General features: G+C 44.1%; 1 long non-coding RNA gene across 1 annotated transcript; it reads left to right on the forward strand.

Moving 5' to 3' along the window:
* Window positions 1–10,490: 10,490 nt before the first annotated feature.
* On the forward strand, window positions 10,491–14,973 carry LOC138918750 (uncharacterized). The gene is made up of 2 exons (XR_011428464.1): window positions 10,491–10,705; window positions 14,228–14,973. It is a non-coding gene; the product is annotated as an uncharacterized lncRNA (long non-coding RNA).
* The last annotated feature ends 4,731 nt before the right edge of the window (window positions 14,974–19,704 follow it).

Raw genomic sequence — 19,704 nt, forward strand, 5'->3', positions numbered from 1 at the left:
AAGATCAGTGCTCGTGAGGCTGGTCGACCTGAACTAAGCTCAGATGCCAGTGGAGAGGAAGTGGCTTCACGGGTCACTCCAGTCATTCAGAACTACTGAGCTGTGCCATGTACTTGCTCAGGATTGCTGGAATGGACATTTATGGGTTTAGGGGATGTCTGGCAACCATTTTCCCTCCAACAGCACACCAACTTCCTTTATCAATACTACCTCCTTCCCATTGTCATTCAGTTCACCCTAGGTATGATCGGGGGACCTGCATTAACCCAGTCAAGAGGTAGGCAAGCAAACAAAGCCAGGCCAATGGCCTGATCCCTTTCTGGTACTTAAGTTATAGGCAGAGGAACAATAGCCTAAAAATAGCTGGGGTTTTACTCCTTCCTAGCAGTGTTGTCCCAAGCAGGCCATTCCTGCCACTTGACCTTAGCCCTCCTCTGCTTCCTACCCTCTCAAATTGCCTGTTGCTCTCTTTTCTAAGCCCAGTTCTTTCTGCCAAATATAGAAGTCCCTGACATTCTTCCAATAAATTTCCTCCTGCTAAATTGGCTAGATTTGGTTTCAATTGCATATATAGCTAAAGAACCCAGACTTCCCTAGTTCTGCACAAAGAGCTTCCAGGACCTTCTTCTGACCCTTTTTCTGCTCACCTCTCAGGTCTGTGTGCCCTGTGATTCTGGATTCCCACTGCTTTGGGTTGGGTACCCCCTACATCAGTCTTAGCCTCAGGGGACCCAGCCAGCCTGAAGTCAAGCTGGGGGAGGGGATGCTCACAGTTTTCAGAAATGATATGGCTGATTCACTCTCCAATAATCTAATTCACTCCCCAATTCAAATCCAATAATTATTGATTTTTTTTGTCAGTTCTAAATTTTACCTATTTCTGAAAGAACAATTTTTTCAATAGTAAAATAGCAACAAACCCCCAAATTTTGAGCCACAGCAACCCAGAAACAACTATTGACTGGCAGTGAGGAGAGTGTCCCTCTCAAGGAGGCCCTAAGAAAGGACTCAGAGGCAGCCCCCTTCCCTCTTATAGTACATGACTTGGTATCAAGTCAAGAACTCTCCAAAGGCCCTGGGTGAGGCGTTTTTCTGTTTGTTTAGTTATGACTGATCTACATTTGAGCCCCATTTCAATGTTTGGGGTCTTCCTCACCTTTGGAGATTTAATTAGAGGTAGAAATCATGTTCTACTAAAGATGCCGAAGAGTCTAGTTGCTTGAGTTCCCAGCCTCGCTTGCAGCTGGGCATGGGCATGTGGTCAACCAGACACACCCTCCACTTTCCCTTAAAGGAGGAGCAGGGATGGCGGCACACTAGGGAAGGGGCAGCCGGGGTGGCAACACCAAGGGTCCCCTCTCAGCCCTCCCAGGCAACATGGGCAGCAAGAAGGCAGCAGCAGCAGATGGGTCCCCACTGGGTGAGTCGTGTGGCGTGATTTTGGCTGTGGCCCCGTATCACAGTCCTTAACCTTTTCCCAGGCCTAGTTCAGCAGTCTTATCAGCAATTCTGTGAGCTCCCAATTGTCTTCCAGTCATTTCTTTCTCAACTTAAATGAGCCAGATTTCCATTTCTGTTGCTTACGATGAATATTGCAGACTGGGACAGAGAGCAAGAGATGCAATCAGCAAGGCCCATGTGTTCAGATTTGGGAAGAATAATGAGGTCCAACTGCCTTATTTGCTTAACAAATAAGCCTCTGTGATTGCGCCAGCACCTCCCTCCTAGGCTCTTGCTGCCCTCTCCTCCACTCAGCCATATTTCTCTCGTTGTCCTGAATTACTACAGTTTACTAAGGCTGTGCCTTCAGTTTCAACAGACTTCCCACTTCTAAATCCCACCTGGTGAGTGACCATCACTCAACCTACGGGCACCTTCTCTGCGAAGCCTACTGCCATGTAGAACAGACCCTCCACACTCCCTACCCACCTTTTCAACGTATATTGTGCACAGAGACTCATCGATAGCACAAATAGCTGCTCAGTGGTTGTGTTTATTGATCTCCTCCCTAAACTGTGAGCCCCTCAAGAGCAGGAACTATGTATTACCATTGCTTTAACCCCAGTTTAAGCAAGAATGAAGAAATAAAGGAATGATTGGGAAACATCCAGATGCTGAGGAGCGACTCCCACGTGGCGTGCCAGGAGCACCAGGAATTGTATGTGTCCCCCAGTGATATGGGGAAGGAGACAGGAGGAAAGGACAGACCCGAGGCCTTCTTCTTCTCTTATGGACTCTGTTAGATTTCACAAAGAACGGCGATCCAGAAAGGCTTTGTGGGGACCTGTGGTTTGTTTTCAAGCAGCAGAGAAGGTTATCTTGTGCAGACTGCAAGGAATTTTATGGGCAATTCCATCTGAGATTCATTCTTCAGGGTCCTTAACCTCGATCTCTAGATGTTTACAGCTGTTGACCCTGGGTTTTCAACTTCCTAAGCAATGGACACCTTAACAGGGAACCTAGACTATCAACGGGCTAAATTTCTGCAGAAGGGAGAGATTGGGGACTGAGGGCCTTTGCTGAGGCTGTTCCACCTCATTGCTCTGGCTTTGTTGGGAAATGAAGTGTACACATAAGGGCATTTCTAGCCATCCAGAGCCAAACTCTGCCCCTTCTCCTATTTTAACCACTTTCGAGTGGGAAGTATAATAAGCAACATAACTTCGACTCCATCCCTTGGTGTGACTCTCCGTGCTTTCCTCTAGATGAGTCTTCAATCTGGGGGCTCATGACTCTAAGAACTGTCCTGAGTATGCTGAAACTATCTAAAACATAAGTGCAAGGAGTTATATTATTAGTCTGCAAAATTCCCAAGCAATTCTTACCTCTCTCTTTGTGTCATTTCTGATCACAGAAAGGAGTTCACTAACGGTAATTGTGCAAACTGGATACAAATAAGACAGGAAGCAAAATCCTGATGCAGACTTTTTCAGAGCTGGGTGGAGGGGAGCTGAAGAAATTGCATTTCCGTAGGCTCCTCCCTGAACTTGGTTTACTTCCAAAATGGTTGATTTTATAGAATCACTTCCTCAGGAAGGCGAATTGAATGCTTACATTTTAGGACCCATTCTGGACCTGGCATAGTTGGCATTTACATGGGTTCATTCTTCTCAAAAACCTTCTTCAAATGTAAATATCATTTTTCCTTTTTGACAGATGAAGAAACTGAGGCCCAGGGCCATGAAAAGACATGTGCTGAAGGTCACACAACAGGTTTGTCTGACTGCAGAGCTCGGAAGTATCCACTACCTGTCCTCTGAAGCCTGGAGTCCCCGGGCACTGAAGGGGGCCAGAGTTATTTACATGGTGGGATCATGAGGATTTTTGTCTGAAACAAAGTTGCTGATACTATCCATTGTAAGAAATGCAAAGAACCAGAAGCTGGTGAGCCCACAGGAAAATGTTGAAATATATGACGTACATCTTTGATGCCCTTTCTCCTGCTTGGGTCCTTGCTCTCCCTCTAACTGAAACTATGCACTCAGCACTCCTACAGCCAGAATTTACCCTACGGAGATACTCACAGAATGCACCGTGATCCAAATACATCACTGCCTTCTTTGTCATAGCAAAACACTGGAAGTAGACTGAGTGGCCTTCGGTAGGGGACACAGTCAATAAATTATAGAATATTACACAGCCATTAACAAAGACAAGATAGATCTGATTACGTTAATTAGGAGAGAATTGCCAGAGTTATTATTAAGGAGGAAAAAAAAGAAGGGCAGAATTAAACGAATAGTATGAAGCCAGTGATGCAAATAAAAAGGATATGCACAGGCACACTCTATGATAGGATATTTACAAAATATTTTAGAAGTAGAATAGTGTACAAAGACCTTTCACCAGTGGCTGTCTTTGAGAGAAGAGACTGAGGGTGGGAAGCATATAATTTTTAAATAATTTTTAATCATCATTTCATAATAAGAACTGTTAACATTTATGTGAGGTTCATGTCACCCTTGCACTGTCCTAAGCTTTTTATGTATTTTAATGTATTTAATCCACGTGATAATAACGCTACGAAATTAGTATCATTGTTGACTCCGTTTTGCAGAAAAGGAAATCTGGTTCAGAGATGTTGGGTAACTTGCCCAAAACCTCGAAGCTATTCACTGACAGACTAGAGGTTTGAGCTCAGGCACTCAGGCTCCAGAGTTTAGGCTCATAACCACTGCGCTCCTCTGCCTTCTAGAATAGCATAATAAATGCACACAAATTAAGAGGGAAAAATTGATAAAAGGCTAACATCTAAAAAGAACCGGCCCACTGCCTCACACTTCCTCCCCAGGAGCAAAATTTTCTAACTCTTCTAGCTGTTTCCTCTGATTATTTATTACTGCTGTATTTTTATGATCATACGTTTATGCTGCTATTTTTGATTTACCAATTCGAGAACATAATCTACTGACTTCTTGATAGGGAAGATCAGGATTTAGCTCTCTTCTACTGCCACCTCTTACCTCTCCCAATCCTGCTCTCCTCAAATTTAACCAAATCTACAGTCAAGGCTTCAATCTCCCTGACCACAGACATACGCTCCTGGGTGAGCCAAGTCCTCAGCTGTGACTGCCTTTCCTTTCCTTTTTTTTTGTCTCCCTTGAGTCAATACTTGGCTTATTTTTTTTCATTGGTTCAGTTTCCTATGAATCAATCCCTTAATTTTTCCAAATGTTCCATCAAATCTGTTTAAAAACTATAAATATTAGTTTGCAAATAATCAAACATATTAGATACTCCATGAATTCCCTTTTTCGGAAAAAGCTCTCTCCTGAAGTTTTTAATCAAATCATTTTCTATACTGCTTGAATTTTTTTTATCATGTGTTTCTATTACATTAAAAATACTAAATAAGAGTTTCAAGCAATTTTGTTGAGGTATAATTGACATACAGTACACGGTACATATTTAAAGTGTACGATTTGATATATTTGGCATATGTACATATCTGTGAAACAATCACCACAATCAAGATTGCCATCACCCCATAAAGCTTCCTTAGGCCCCTCGATAATGCCTCCATCCTGCCTCTCTCCTCAATCCACATCCCCAAGTAATGGCTGATCTACTTTCTATCACTATAAATTAGTTTGCATTTTCTAGAGTTTATATAAATGGAATCATACAGTATGTAGTCCATTTGTTTGGCTTTTTTCATTTATCATAATTATTTTGAAACTATCCTCTATGTTATTGCATGTATCAATTATTCAATCTTTTTATTACTTAGTAGTTTTCCATTGTATGTCTATACCACAATATGTATATCTATTCACTAATGGACACATGGGTTGTTTTCAGTATGTGGCTATTTCAACGAAAGCGGTTATGAACATTTGTGTATAAGTCTTTGTAGGGACATATATTTCCTTTTATTTGGGGTAAATATCTAGGAGTTGAATGGCTGGATCATATGGTAGGTGAGTGTTTAACTTTTTAAAAAACTGCTACACTGTTTTCCAAAATAGCTGTACCATTTTACATTCCCATCAGTAGTATATGAGAGGTCCATTTCCTCCATGTCCTCGACTGTGGTGGTTAATTTTATACGTAAAGTTGGCTGGGCTAAGGGATGTCCAGATACCTGGTAAAATATTATTTCTGGGTGTGTCTGTGAGGGTGTTTCCAGAGAGATTGGCATTTGATCAGTAAACTGAATAAAGAAGATCTGTCCCGCCAACATTGGGGGGCATCATCCAGTCCACCAAGGGTCAGGATAGAACAAAAAGGTGGAGGAAGGGCAAATTCTCTGTCTCTTTCTCTCTCTTCTTGAGCTGGGACATCCATCTGCTCCTGCCCTTGGACATTGGGGGTCCTGGTTCTCAGGCTTCTGGACTCAGACTGAATTACACCAGCAGCTTACCTGGTTCTCCAGCTGGCAGAAGGCAGACTGTGGGACTTCTCAGCCTCCATAACAGCAGGAGCCAATTCCTATAGTAAATATCCTCATATACATCCTATTGGTCCTGTTTCTCTGGAAAACCCTGACTAATATACCAACATACTTGTTATGGTCACTCACTAATTTTAGCCATTCTAGTAGGTATATAATGATATTTCATTGTGGTTTAAGTTTGCATTTCCCTAACAACTAATAAAATGGAGCACGTTTTTTGTGCTTATTTGCCACCCAGATATCGTCTTTGGTGAAGAGTCTGTTCAAACTTTTGCGCATTTTTAAACTGAGTGGTTTGTTTTCTTCTTGTTGAGTTTTGAGAGTTCTTCATCCTTTATTAACAAGTCCTTTTTCAGATATACAATTTGCAAAGATTTCTCTCAGACTTGGCTTATTTTCATTCTTTTAAGAGTTAAAGAAGGAAAAACCATAAAAGAAAAACCATATGGTCATGTCAGATGCAAAAAAAGGCATATGAAACAATCTAACATTAATTATTGATAAAAACCCTCAACGAATTCAGAATATAAGGGAAATTCTTTAACCCGATAGAAAGCATCTATGAAAATCCTAAATTAAATATATTTAATGATCAAAGCGTGAATGCTTTTCTCCTAACATCAGGAACAAGACAAGTATTTCCATCCTTACCACTTCTATCCAACACTCTACTGAAGGGTCTAATCATTTAATAAGGCAAGAAAAATAAATAAAATTCATCTTGATTGGAAAGGAAAAAGTAATACTCTATTTGCAAACAACATAGTCATCATGTAAAAAATCCAATGGTATCTACACAAATATTACTAGAACTAAAAAGTGAATTTAGCAAGGGTGCAGAATACAAGATAAATATGCAATTAAATTTCTATATGCTGGTAATAAACAATCAGTAATTAAAAATTTTAAATTACACAATGGGCAATAGCACCATAAGCATGAACTGCTTAGAAGTCAGTCAGACAGGAGCTGTATAGACTAAAATCTATAAAATATTGTTGAGAGAAATTCAACAAGCCCTAAGTAGAGTGATATGCAACAGTCATGGGTCAGAAAACTCACAGTTAAGACATCATTTCTTCTTAAATTTGAATAAATTTCTTCTTAAATTCCTAGTGTTGATCTATGACTCAGTGCAATCTCCATAAAAATTGATAAGCTGATGCTAAAATTTATATGGACATGTAAAGGACCTAGCTTAGCCAAGAACACTTGAGAAAAAGAGAAAACAGATGGCTCGGCCCAGTGGTGCAGCAGTTAAGTTCGCAGGCTCTGCTTCAGCGGCCTGGGGTTCCCCAGTTTGGATCCAGGGTGCAGACCTACACACCACTTGACAAGCCATGCTGTGGCAGGCTTCCCACATATAAAGTAGAGGAAGATGGGCATGGATGTTAGCTCAGGGCCAGTCTTTCTCAGCAAAAAGAGGGGGAATGGCAGCAGATGTTAGCTCAGGGCTGATCTTCCTCAAAAAAAAAAAAAAAAAAAAAGAGAAAACAGAGTTGGAGGACTTACCCTACCTGACTTCGACTCATTTTAAAGTTATAGTAATCAAGACACTGCAGCATTTGCAATTTAACAAAGTGCTTGTTCAAATCTTTTGCTCATTTTCTTACTGAATTTTGAGAGTTCTTTATACCTTTGGATGCAAGTCTTTTGTCAGATACGCGACAGTCTATGACTTATCTTTTCATTCTCTTGAGAGTGTCTTTTGATGAGCACAAGTTCTTAATTTTGACAAAGACCCATTTATTCATTTTTCTTTTTTTCTTTTATACACAGTGCTTTTGGTGTCATATCTCAGAAATCTTTGCCAAATCCAAGGTCATAGAGATTTTCTCCTATGTTTTCTTCCAGAAGTTTCACAGCTTTAAGATTTTGAATTGCAGTCTGTGACCCATCTGGAAAAAAGAGAAACCTAAGGCCCTTTCGAGTGATCCTGACCTCACACCCAAGGCAACCATTAGAGTCAATGAGCTTGAGTGATTGTTGATAGTGTTGTGTGGACTACAATGTGTTCAGTTGCAAGAATCAGAACACCCAGCTTAAATTGCTTTAAACAATAAGAGGAATCATTCGCTCACCAACTGCAAGTTCAAAGTGAGGGTGGGCTGCAGGTTTGGTTTAATCCAGCAGCTCAATGATGCCATCAAGTTTCAGTTTTTCTGCTGTCAGCTGTATCCTGATTTGGGTCCTTCTCAGGGTCACACGAAGGTTGCCAACACCTCCTCATAGCTCAGAGAGAGAGGTCCCTCTCTCATGGCTGGAAGGCCTCATCAGATCCCCAATTGGACCATGTGTCTAACTCTGAGTGTGTAACTGTGGCCAGCAGTGGGGAAGGGATTATCGTGATTATTCCAGGTATGAGCCACATGCCTCACCATCAGAAGTTCCCCTAAAAGCTTGGACTGTGCAGGCAAGGGGGGATGGTGAAGTGTGAACTGAGGTAGCTCCTAGAAGAAGAGGAGACGGATGCTGAGGAAGCAGCCTCACTGTCCATTGCAGGTGGATTCGGGGCAGGTGAGAGGACAGTTTTAGCGATGCCTGAAATCTGAAATAATGAAAATTTTCTGTAGAAATTACTATTATTTGCAGATTTGTGATTATATACCTGATTATATACCTGTGATTATATACCTATATAAAACTCAAAAGAATCAAGTGAAATAATAAAAACATTAAGAAAATCCAGTAAGGTGGCTGATAACAAAATTAGCTTATAACTATAGCTTTCCTTATATAAACAATCATCAATTAGAAGATATAATACATATAGTATAAGAACATATCTCATTCATATTGCAAATGAAGGGACGAAATACCAAGGACTAAATGTAAGAAAAAGAATGTTAAGGCCCTAGGTGAAGAACACTTTGAAGTTCTACTCACGTACATTTTTAGGAGACTTGAATAAATGCCTTGGATGAGAAGGTTTGATGTTATAACAATGCCAATTGTCCCTAAATGAATCTATAAATTTAATACACACTCAATAAAAATACTAACAAGCTTTTTTTGAGAGCAGGGAATTAGACAAGTTCTTTCTAAAGTTTATGTGGCAAATAAACAGGTAAGAATAGGCAGAAAAATGAAAATTAAGAGTTCTGAGAGAGGATGAATCTTAGCAGATATGACAAATTGTTAGAAAGGCCCAGTAATTGGGTGTGTCCTTGTCTACCTATGACTAGGCAATGGCAATGGAAGATGAGAGAGAGTCCATGAATACTGAAAATATACATTGAAATTCAGGGTGCAAAGAGGGTGAGATTTCATATCAGAAAAGAAAAGGTGGACTATTTGATAAATTATGTTGAGACAACTGGTTAGCAACTCCTTACCAAAAAGTGAAATGCTGTTGAATCAGAGTTGTAAGTGTAAAAAATGAAAAACTGACAACATCAGAAGGAAAAGTGGTCTGTTTTAACATGTTTTTAACGTCCGTGGAAAAACAAGAACTTTTAAAGAAAAACCAAAACAGGAGCTAAAAGGTTGACCACATGAAAGTTACAATTATCCATATGAGGAGGAAACACGGCAAAAAAATTTTCATTTTAAAAGAATAAGCCAAGAAAAGTATTTAAAACACATTTCACAAAGGACTCATTTCCTTAATATGTAAAGAGTCTACAAAAAATAAATGATACTAATAGAGGAATAGACAAAGTACATGAACAAGCAGTTTCAGAGTGGGAAACGAATGATAAACACATGATAATGCAAGTCATATTTTCACTGTTTCAATGGCAGATTGGAAAATATCAAAAAGTTTGACAGAACAGTACTGGCAAAAGTGTACGGAGAATCAGCGTGGTCATGCAAAATTGATGGGACTTAAATCACTGTGCCTTCTTTGAGGGGCAATTTGGTGACATCTATTAAAATAGCTATCTTTTGACTCTGTAATTCCACTCCTAAGCATTTATTTTATAGGTATTCTTGTAGTGTGCACAAGGATACTCACAGAAGCAGTGTTTTTAAGGAAAAGTCTGAAAATAGCCTGAATGTCCATCAACAAGGAACCAGTTAGATCAATGATGATCCATTCACACATGGAGCCCTATCGTAGCACAATAATAGTTTTGAAATATCACCCAATATACTTCCCTTCTTGCTAATTTTTTCCTCTTTTTTCTTGTCCTTTTTCCTCTCCTGCCCCTGGGCCATTCAGGGGAAGCCTGGCGGCCCAGGCTTGTGACAGGTCCTTGTATTTCCTCGGGGAGGAACAGTGCTCTAGTCAGGCACACAGGAGTCAACACACAGCACCAGCCTCAAGCATTTACTCAGTCTGGGGTGTCAGGCACAGGAAAACTAGCAACATCCTTCCTCTAGCCAAGGACCTTGTAATCTTGTTAGACAGACAAGAATCTGGGCTCTTAAACAATCAACGTCCTGTATAAGGGACAAAAAGGGAAGACACAGGGAACAAATAAAAGCCATTTCCTTTTTGAGAACTTTCTTACCTCCAGAACACAAGGAAGTGGGCTTTGGCAATGATCTCGGCAGAAACCTCAGCCACAGACCACTGGGCGATCAAGAATGCTGCTGTGGCTTCCTGGGGACCCACAGCGCCTGTCCACATGGATCAAATAACTCAAGTGAGTCAAACTTCCTCTCCCTGAACTGTGCAGACGTGGCCCCAGGCTTGGAGGCTTCTGGAAACCCTCAGATGTCGAGTATCGACTGGACAGAGCATCCAGGTGTCCGGCTGAACTTTTCTGTATTCACGCAGATGTTCTAAGTCACAGGCAGTGGACGGAGTTCCTTGGAATACTCACAAGGCCTCAGTCGTTACAGGAGCTGGATCCTCTCCAGGTCAGGACTCACTAACATGTTCTTCTTTTCTTCCTAGGTACGTGGGGGATTTACTACCCTGTCCCCTTGGTTGAGTTGGAGCCACGAGACCATTCTGGCGAATGGCCCATGAGTACGAGTTATATATAGTTAAAAGCTAGTGTGCGTGTTTCACGCTCTGCAGCCCTGACTCAGAAAGCAGTGTGTAAAGACAGCAGAGCTACAGGATAGAAAAAGTATGAATTGCTCAGTCATCACTTGGAGGGCAGCTGCTCACCAGAATTCTGTGAGCAAGAAACAAACTTTGGTTTGGGTTAAGCCACTAAGATTTCAGTATCGATTTGTTACTGCAGCCTGGCCTGGCCTCTCCTGACTCTTTGAAACGTCCCAGAGGACTGAGGTGCCCGTGACATCCCCCAGCAGAGGCTGGCAGAGGGGAGAGCCTGGATGGGAGATCCTATAGCTTGTCTTCAGGACTCTGTCTTTGCAATTAATGCTCTTGTGCACCCTCTCCCCATCCCACCCCCCACCTCTCCTCAGTTATCCAAAGATCTGCCACGGCATTTACCCATTGCTCTGCCACTATAAACAAGGGGACTTGCCTGAAGGCCTCACTTCATAACTTATTGTGATTCAGAAAATATCAGGGCCCTGGAGCCTACCCAGTTCAAAATCCTCGTCCAACGGGGAGAGAATCTATGGCTTAGGAGGTAAGACAACTTGCCCAAGGTCACACAACACCTCGATGATAAGACTGATAGTCCAGTCTCCTGGCTCCGAGGCCCAGACTTCTTCCTCCATCTCTTCCCATTGACCTGGGTCCTAGTCTCACCTGAGGGTTAAAAGGCATGTATCCCACAACTCTTGTGTTAGGAAAAAATTAGCAAAATGTTGGAAATCAAAAGAAAGTGCAGCATGTCCTTCAATGTTGTGCCAGGGCCTCGCTTAACAAACCCACTAAGGGGTTATTAACTCTCTGGCAGAATGTACTTATGCTCCATACGATTGGATCAGAGCCTAGACACTGTGGAATTACATGTTTAGCTGTAGATTTCTGCCTGGCAAAGGAAGAAAATGCCAGTGGTTATGCTTTTACTGCCCTGTAGGACATTAACCAATTTTTATCTAGGCTGATAATCTTTTCTTTCTCTCCTCTTTCTTTCTTTTTAAAAACACCTTTCTTGGGGGCCGGCCCCATGGCCAACTTGTTAAGTTCGCATGCTCCACTTCAGCAGTCCGGGGTTCACCAGTTGAGATCCTGGACATGGACACACGCACCACTCATCAGGCCATGCCGAGGCAGCGTCCCGCATAGCACAACTAGAAGGACCTACACCTAGATTATACAACTATGTGCTGGGGCTTTGGGGAGAAAAAAAAAAAAGAGGAAGATTGGCAACAGATGTTAGCTCAGGGCCAATCTTCCTCACAAAAAAACAAAATCAATCAATAAAAATACCTTTCTTGATGGACTATATCAATCTAAATTCTTCCAGTGCTCTCAGAACTAGTTTTACCATTTCACTGGTTCTCTCATCCATTAATAAATATGTTAAATAAAATCTGTGACACACGTTCATTCTGTGTTTGTAATGAAAAGCATGTTTTCAACTTTTTCCAAATTACATTTTGACACTTGAGAGAAGCGTCCACTGGTTTTCAGTTTTGTAGCCCCAGGGCCTCGCATAGGTGTCTGACCGAGAACTGGAAGTCATAGTTGTCCACCGAAGGAGTGACTGAATTCTGGCCTATCCATCAAGATCATAGATCAGAGATTTGCATTTTATCAGCATCTTTAAAGTCTTGACTCAGAGGAGAAGTTCTGATGTAGGAAGCTCAGGGACCAGGAGACCGGTAGGGGAAACGTTTGGGCTTTGGGGGGAAAGCCTGATGCTCCTCATAGGGGCTAACTCCATCTTCACACACAAACATGGTACTTGCGTCCTGATGCCCGTGGGGACACACCTTCTAGCTCAGTGGGCGAAGTGAGGATAGGCATATTCCTCTGAGGCCCCCTCCGACAGACCCACCTGTGTGACCCGTGCATTCTTCCAGAAGTTAAGAGGGAGAGTCAGTCTGCTGTTCCACTTCCTCATCCTGTCCCCATTATATGCCATCAGCTTAGCTGGTCATCTCTGATAGTCAGTAAAATCCCACCAGGCAGCCAGAAGCAGAATAACTTACCCGGTGCCTCTCCTACCTGCTCTAATCATGGCCCTTGTACCAAGAACCCCATCCTTCAGAAGGATGTGGCTCACAATGGTGTCATTCCCCAAAAGCTTCCATAGGGGCTTCTTCGTTAGTTTTCCCTTCCACCCACAGGCACTGCTGGGTCCTCAAAAATTTAAGACAAGTCAGCTTTCCGCCTTCCAGTGAGCAGACCCAGACAAAAGTCTTCTGAACGCGGCCAAGCAGAGTTTCTTCAAAAAGAGCAGTGTCCTTGCCTTGTCCAGGAACTTCACCGGAGCTGAAGGAAACAGCGGGCTGGGCTTGTCATGATTTATCCTCGCCAGCAGCAGCCCGGTGTTTATCATTCCGCACGAGGCTTGGATGGGCCTGAGTGGATCAGGACTAAAGCAGCTGATTTATATTCAGAGCGGAGTTTAAATTAACTGCGCAGAAGTCAAATCTCGCTTTGCTCGTGTTTGCTTTTTCTGAGCAGCGCCCAGGACTTCTGCTTTGGTGCGTCCAAATTCCTAATGGGCCAAGTGCCCCAATTAGAGATGATTTTGTGAACATGTGCAGCTCCTGAGAGCTGATGCAAGGATGATTCAGGAGAAGACTTGGTGTCCTTCAGCTGGTGGTGGGCAAGTGACCTGGTGGCCAGCATGCTTGCTCTGGGCTCAGAGGGGCTTTGCTTGGGAGGAGGGACTGTCACAGTACTCCAAGCCCCTCCCCCAGTTGGATCTTCTGAACTGTTAAGAAAAAGAGAAATACACCCAAAATGGCCCGCAAGACAGCAACCAAGACTTAATTATAGTTTCAGCCCCTCCTAGAATCGTGACCCTGAAACAATAATCTGAAATTCCTGTTGCCCTGTGAGGTAATCTGCATGACAAAACCCCTGCCAGTTCCCAGCTCCCTAAAAGAGATGTCCTGGCCCAAAATGACCCTTTCTTTTCTTTCACTAATAACTTTTTCTGCCCCACCCTCCTTCCTACAGAAACTTCCCATTTCGCACAACCCCTCGACCTGGAATGGAACGCCCTTCAGTTGTTAGACCGGATGCTGCCCCCATTCGTGAATCACCTAATAAAGCCGATTAGATCTTCAAATTTACTCTCGGTAGAATTTTGGGTTTTAACAGAACACAGCAGGCCTTCAAAGGGACTTGTTTGCTGGGTAATGCCTGTTCACTGAGTGGATCCCGGGCAGAGGGAGCCAGTGGTGCTGTACAGGACCGGCCCGTTCACATCAATGTACGGTTGCTGGTGTTCAAGCACTGGGAGACGAGTACCTGGGGTTTATTACGTCATTCTCTCTACTTGGAATATGCTTCAAATTTCCATGGTTAAAAATTGGGTTTTGTTTTTTTTTTTCCAGTGGAAGAGACATTTTTTGTGGACCAGAGACCTGAGAGAGAAGCAGAAAGAAGTGTTCAGCAACGTGCTGGGGGCCCGCATCCTAGGGATGAATCATGCCAGTGATTGGTTTGGGGTGGCCATGTGACCCAGGTCTGGCCAGTGAAATGGAAGGGAAAGTCTTTGGGGTAGAGCTGGACCACTGGGAAACATTTTCCTCTCTGACAAACTAAAGAGTGACGTTAGGAGAAGACTTTCTTTGCTTCATGTTTTGCATGCTGTCGTGTGTTTTCAAGCACCCATGGCCTCTTTTTTCTCTCTAATCTTACCTTCTATGACATTCCTCCTCCATCACACCAATCCAGCTACTGGTCTCCTTGCTTCCCTAGAACATACTAAGAACACACCTGCCTCAGGGCCTTTGCACTTGCTATTCCCCCCCACCTAGAACACCCTTCCTCCAGATCTTCACTGGATTTTTCTTTCACATCTTCAGGTCTTTGTTCAAATATCAGCTTCTCAGTGAGGATATTTTAAAAATATCCTTATCCTTCTCATTACCTTTATTCTTTTTATTGTTTTCTATAACATGTCACTAATATACTACGTAGTTTTAAAATTTATTTTGTTCATTATCTCCCCTTTACCCACTACAATGGAAGTTCCTTGTGGGCAAGGATTTCCATAAGTTTTATTCACTGTTGTGTTTCCAATGCTGAGAAATGTGCCCAACACATAGTAGCACTTATTAAATATTTGTTGAATGAATGAATGAATGGATGCTGCACTTCAGGCTCCAGCAGCCATCTTGTGACCATGAGGACAAGTGAAGGAAATCAAAGGGAAACAGCCCCACAGCCCCATCAGCTGCTGACTTAGCAGCTCTACCTGATGAATTATTGTTACTGAAAGAAGGTCTTAAGAGTTTCAGCCAACGTTAGTTGGGGAACTTTCTCTTGTGACTGAAATCATCCTAAATGATACACTCTTCAAAGCTACTGGGGTGAGAGTCAAAGGAGGCTTTATCATCCCACCCCAGGGGGATTTAGGCACAGGCTCTCCAAGAGAGGGATGGGGAATCTGGGCCCGGTGGCATCTGGAATGTCATCAGTTGAGGAGGTGGCAGTCTGATCTCCAGCTGCTCCCTGGTGCACTCAGGGTCTCAGTGTTTCCATCAACACAATGGACATCATAGCACCTACTTTCATTATAGATCCAGGATCCAGAAACTTCGAAGGAGTTGCAGGCCTTGGTGTTCAAGAAGTAGCCCGTCAGCGTGCCCATTTTGTAAATGAAGTAGCGGAGGTTGAGTGGCATTGGGGCGGGCCTCCACCAGACCCACGGCTCTCACCGCAGGGCTCTGTGGGTCTTTCTTCCTGTGCACAGTAGTTCCAGAGCGCAGTATCATTCCTGGGAGGACTGAGAATTCTCATATTACTTCCTTCTCGGAACAGAAGTACAATAAGGGGAAGTGGGATGTTGACAATTAGCTGGTCACGTGAACTTGCCAAGACAGATACAACAAGGCACTGGCTGGGGCTCTGGGACAACCACAGAAGAGGCTGAGAAGATAGGGCCCCATTTGGTCTCCACGAAATATCCAGAGGGCTCTTTTACAATGTAAATCTCATCATGTCACTCTCCTGCTCAAGAACCTTCCATGGACTTCCATTGCTCTGAAATTAAAATCCAAACTCCTTAGCAGGACCTACAAACCCTCACTGGATCTGGGCCCCATTTCCCCTCAGACTCGATTCACAACAACCCCCACCCCCATCCCACCAGGCTCCAGGCACAGGCCCCTGTTCCTGCCCCTAGTCCTTGGCAACCACGCTCTCTCTCTCTGGAATGCTCTCCCAGCTCTTTGCATAACTGACTTATTCTCAACCTTGAGGTCTCCACTCCTGTATTTTCCTCTTTAGAAAAACATTCTCTGGCCTCCCTCCCTCCCTGAGGTGTCAGCAGCCCAGTTCCTCCCACCATCACCCAGTCTGTTTCACCCGGAGCACTTATCACAGTCTGTAATTGTCTTGGTTGCTTTTTTACTTATTTATTGACTATCTCCCGAACTAGACTGTCCCAGAGGGCAAGGACCGTCCTCTCTTCTTAGCTGCATCTACAGGGCCTCACTCAATGCCTGGAACATGACAATGCTCAATAATTGTGTCGAGTGAATAAATGAAAGAATGCATGAATGCTTCTGTTCACATCAACCACAGTGCTACATGGCCAGGATCCTGCAGGACACTGGCCTGAAAGCCCTGGGATGGCCCTGGACAAACCAGAAGTGTCACAGCCATCACAAGATAGTGATGCTCCAAGTCCATCCAAAGAGGACTGCACAAGCCCACCAGCCCTGCAGGGCATGGACCTGCCTCCAGCCCTCACCCCAGGTCCCGGGCTGAGCAACCCTCAAACTTCTGACCACAGACAAGCTCTGTCTCCCCAGGGTTCCCCCATTGCTGTTTGGAGGGAGTAAGGCCTGGCCTCCCTGCAGCCAACTGGGCAGCCCAGTGATAACGGAGGGGTACCTGGTGGGATGTCGGGCAGCAGGGAACAGCAGGCCTCATGGGAGCCTGCTCGGGACTGTGAAAGATGACGTGAGTGGAGCCAGATTAACGCAGAGCCAGGGCAGCCATTTCAGAGGCATTGGTTTGCACGTCTTGTTTTCTTTATCTTCCAAACTGGACCAAACCGCTGACATTCCAAGAAGTCAGTAAGGACAAGAATATCCTGTCTGTAAGGACTGATGATGACCGAATCATGACCTGGACTTGGTGATGACCGAATCGCTCACCAACAAAGTACAAGTCTAGGCTCTTGCCTGATGACGGAATCTCAGGTCAATCAGTGAAGTACAAACCTAGCCTGACCTCATCTAGCACCAATGAACTCCTCTGTAATACAACTCACCCCATCCTCCCTTTTTCCCGTAAAAACCCGGAGCCCCTCTCCCATAATCAGAACACGTTTTGAGTTTCTACCTGAGTCTATGTCCCCTGAATTGAAATTCTAACTGCCCAAATAAATATCTACTGCTTAAATTGTAGAGATTTTTCCTCGGTCGACAGCTCCTTCCTGTGCTGGTCTGATATGTGGGAACATAATCAGAGAAGTGTCCCCACAAGTCGAGTATGTTTGGGGAATTCCGAGGATGAGGGAAGTGGAAACCCTGACCTTGTATAAGGGGTGGGTTGGCACCATTAGAGAGATAACTGGTAAGGTCACATGCACTCCTCCTCCTCGTACCCAACCCCAGCAAGGAAATGGGCTCACACACACACACGCATGCACACACACATACATACATGCACACACACTAATGCACGCCCACACACACACACACGTACCCCCCCCACACACACACAAATACACAGTTACTTCCACAAAAAAGACATGTTTTCTTCTCCTCAAATGTACTCAATGTTTCAGGGAAGGTTATTCTGAGGTCAGAAGCTCTCCGGCCAGTGAGGAGGTCAGAATTGCCACACGGGGCCGGCTTCTTGGCTTCACAGGCCAAAATTCTGTCTCTGCTGGAGAAGCGGAGAAAGGGTTAATAGCATGATGGGGATGTTTTTCCTGATAGCAAATTCTGAGTATTTCTGATGTTCCCAAACATCCAGTTTCCCTTAATATGTTCCAATCTGGGTCTGTCATCCCTGTCTTAAATCTAGTTCTAATTTCAGCTGTCAGTTTATTTCCCACAGTGAGAGTAGTAAACAGGACTTTAATGAATCCGTCAGAAGTGCCGTTGTGCAAACAGGAGCTGGAAAAGGGGGTGGATATTGCACTGGGAAACCAAAGTCCTGGATCTGGGACCTCGTGCACCACTACCCGATTGAAAACCCCGGGAAATCACAACCTCGGGAGGGCTCCATGTCTGCATAGACACATGCGAGAAATACTAACACGTCTCTGCCTGAGGATGGACTGAAGGTTCTCTCCGGGACTCAGTTGTCTGCCTAGCCTCCCGTCCGATACTTAGGAGCGTGAAAAAGGTGCAGCTCCTCCCTTCAGGGAATTTGCTGGTGTTTTCAGAGACGTTCTGGATCTCTCTGTGTTTCTTTACAAAGCGTCAGGGTTGGGCGTGGTCAGTCCAGCCCTCCTAACTCTTGGAGAGAGAGATGGGCACAAACGTGAAGACTTGGGTCGCCGTATCACGTTTACAGCAAGCATGGCTGGGCAGCTCCACGGCTGCGCCCTCTCTTTTCTTGCAGACAGAATTAGGTGGCCTTGTGCTTCAGGGGAGGTGGGCCCCTCGTCTGCCCTGGGAAGAAGTTTGATTAGTCTGGTAAATCAACGTTCATTCCTTTCCCCTGGACGGTTCTGTGGACACGTGACGCTGTTCTGGCCAAGGAGGTTTGAAGAAAACCCCACTGGGGGAAGAAAGGGGATTTCTGGAAAGGTTGTGCTTATTCTTAAAAAGGGAAATTCTCTCTTCTGACCCTAGAGATTTTTGTGTGAGGATGTGATGCCTGGAGCAGCTGAGGCTATTTTGTGCATTGAGGGGAGGAATTAAAGTGCTGAGAATGGCAAGCGGAGAAACACTTGGGTCCGTGAGGACGTCACTGAGCCTCGGAATAGCCCAAACTTGGAACTACCCTCTTGGCAGACTGTGTTAAGTCATTTTCCGACGGATTTTCTTTTTCCTGCAGCTGAAAGCATCTTAACTGTATCAGTGAGATAAGTTAGATTATGCGTGATAACAGACGACACTTGCATCTCAGTGGCTTGAAACAAGTTCATTTCTCAGGCCATGTGCCCCTTGGGGTTGGCAGGGAACTTTGCTCATCACAGCTCCTCAGGAGCCTGGCAATTGAAGGCTGGAAGAGAAGCTTATGAGTGACACACGGGCCCTAAAAGCTTCTGCCCTGAAGTGACATCTTTCACTTCCCCTCACACTTCATTGGTTAAAGGTAGTTACGTGGACATGCTTTCCTTCAAAAGCCGCTGAGACATACCATCCCGCCATCTGTCCAGAAAGTGGAAAGGTGGAACTATTTGGCGAATGACACTAATGTCTACCACATTAACTGACACAAACTCCATTAACGGCGAGTTGTATGGCCTCGGACCAACAATTTACCTTCTGTGAACCATGGTTTCCTCCTTGGCAAAATTTAATTTCTTTGAATGTTTCCCCCTTTTCCTACTGTTGCGAGGATACAGTGAGTAATAAATACAAAGGTATTTTTAAAACCATAAAGAAGCTCACTTAAGTGGGTGGCTCAGGGGTATTCATGCTTCTCAGCAAAGATCACTGGCTGGTTCCAGTGACTCTTTGCTTTAAACGTACAGTTTCCTCCATCGCTGCCATGGGTCTGCAGCCAGACTACCTGATAGTGAAGACTTTGGCTGTGTTCTGTTTTCAGGATAAAATAGAGAAGGTTTTGGAGGCAGACGTGGGGGATGCCGGGGGGAAGAGGGTGAGGTTGGGAGTATTTTCTCCACGGTACTTCTAAGAGATTGTCTTAGTCAGCTCAGGCCGCCATAACAAAT

Source organism: Equus caballus, chromosome 18 (genome assembly GCF_041296265.1).
Source record: "Equus caballus isolate H_3958 breed thoroughbred chromosome 18, TB-T2T, whole genome shotgun sequence".
Classification (NCBI taxonomy): Eukaryota; Metazoa; Chordata; class Mammalia; order Perissodactyla; family Equidae; genus Equus; species Equus caballus.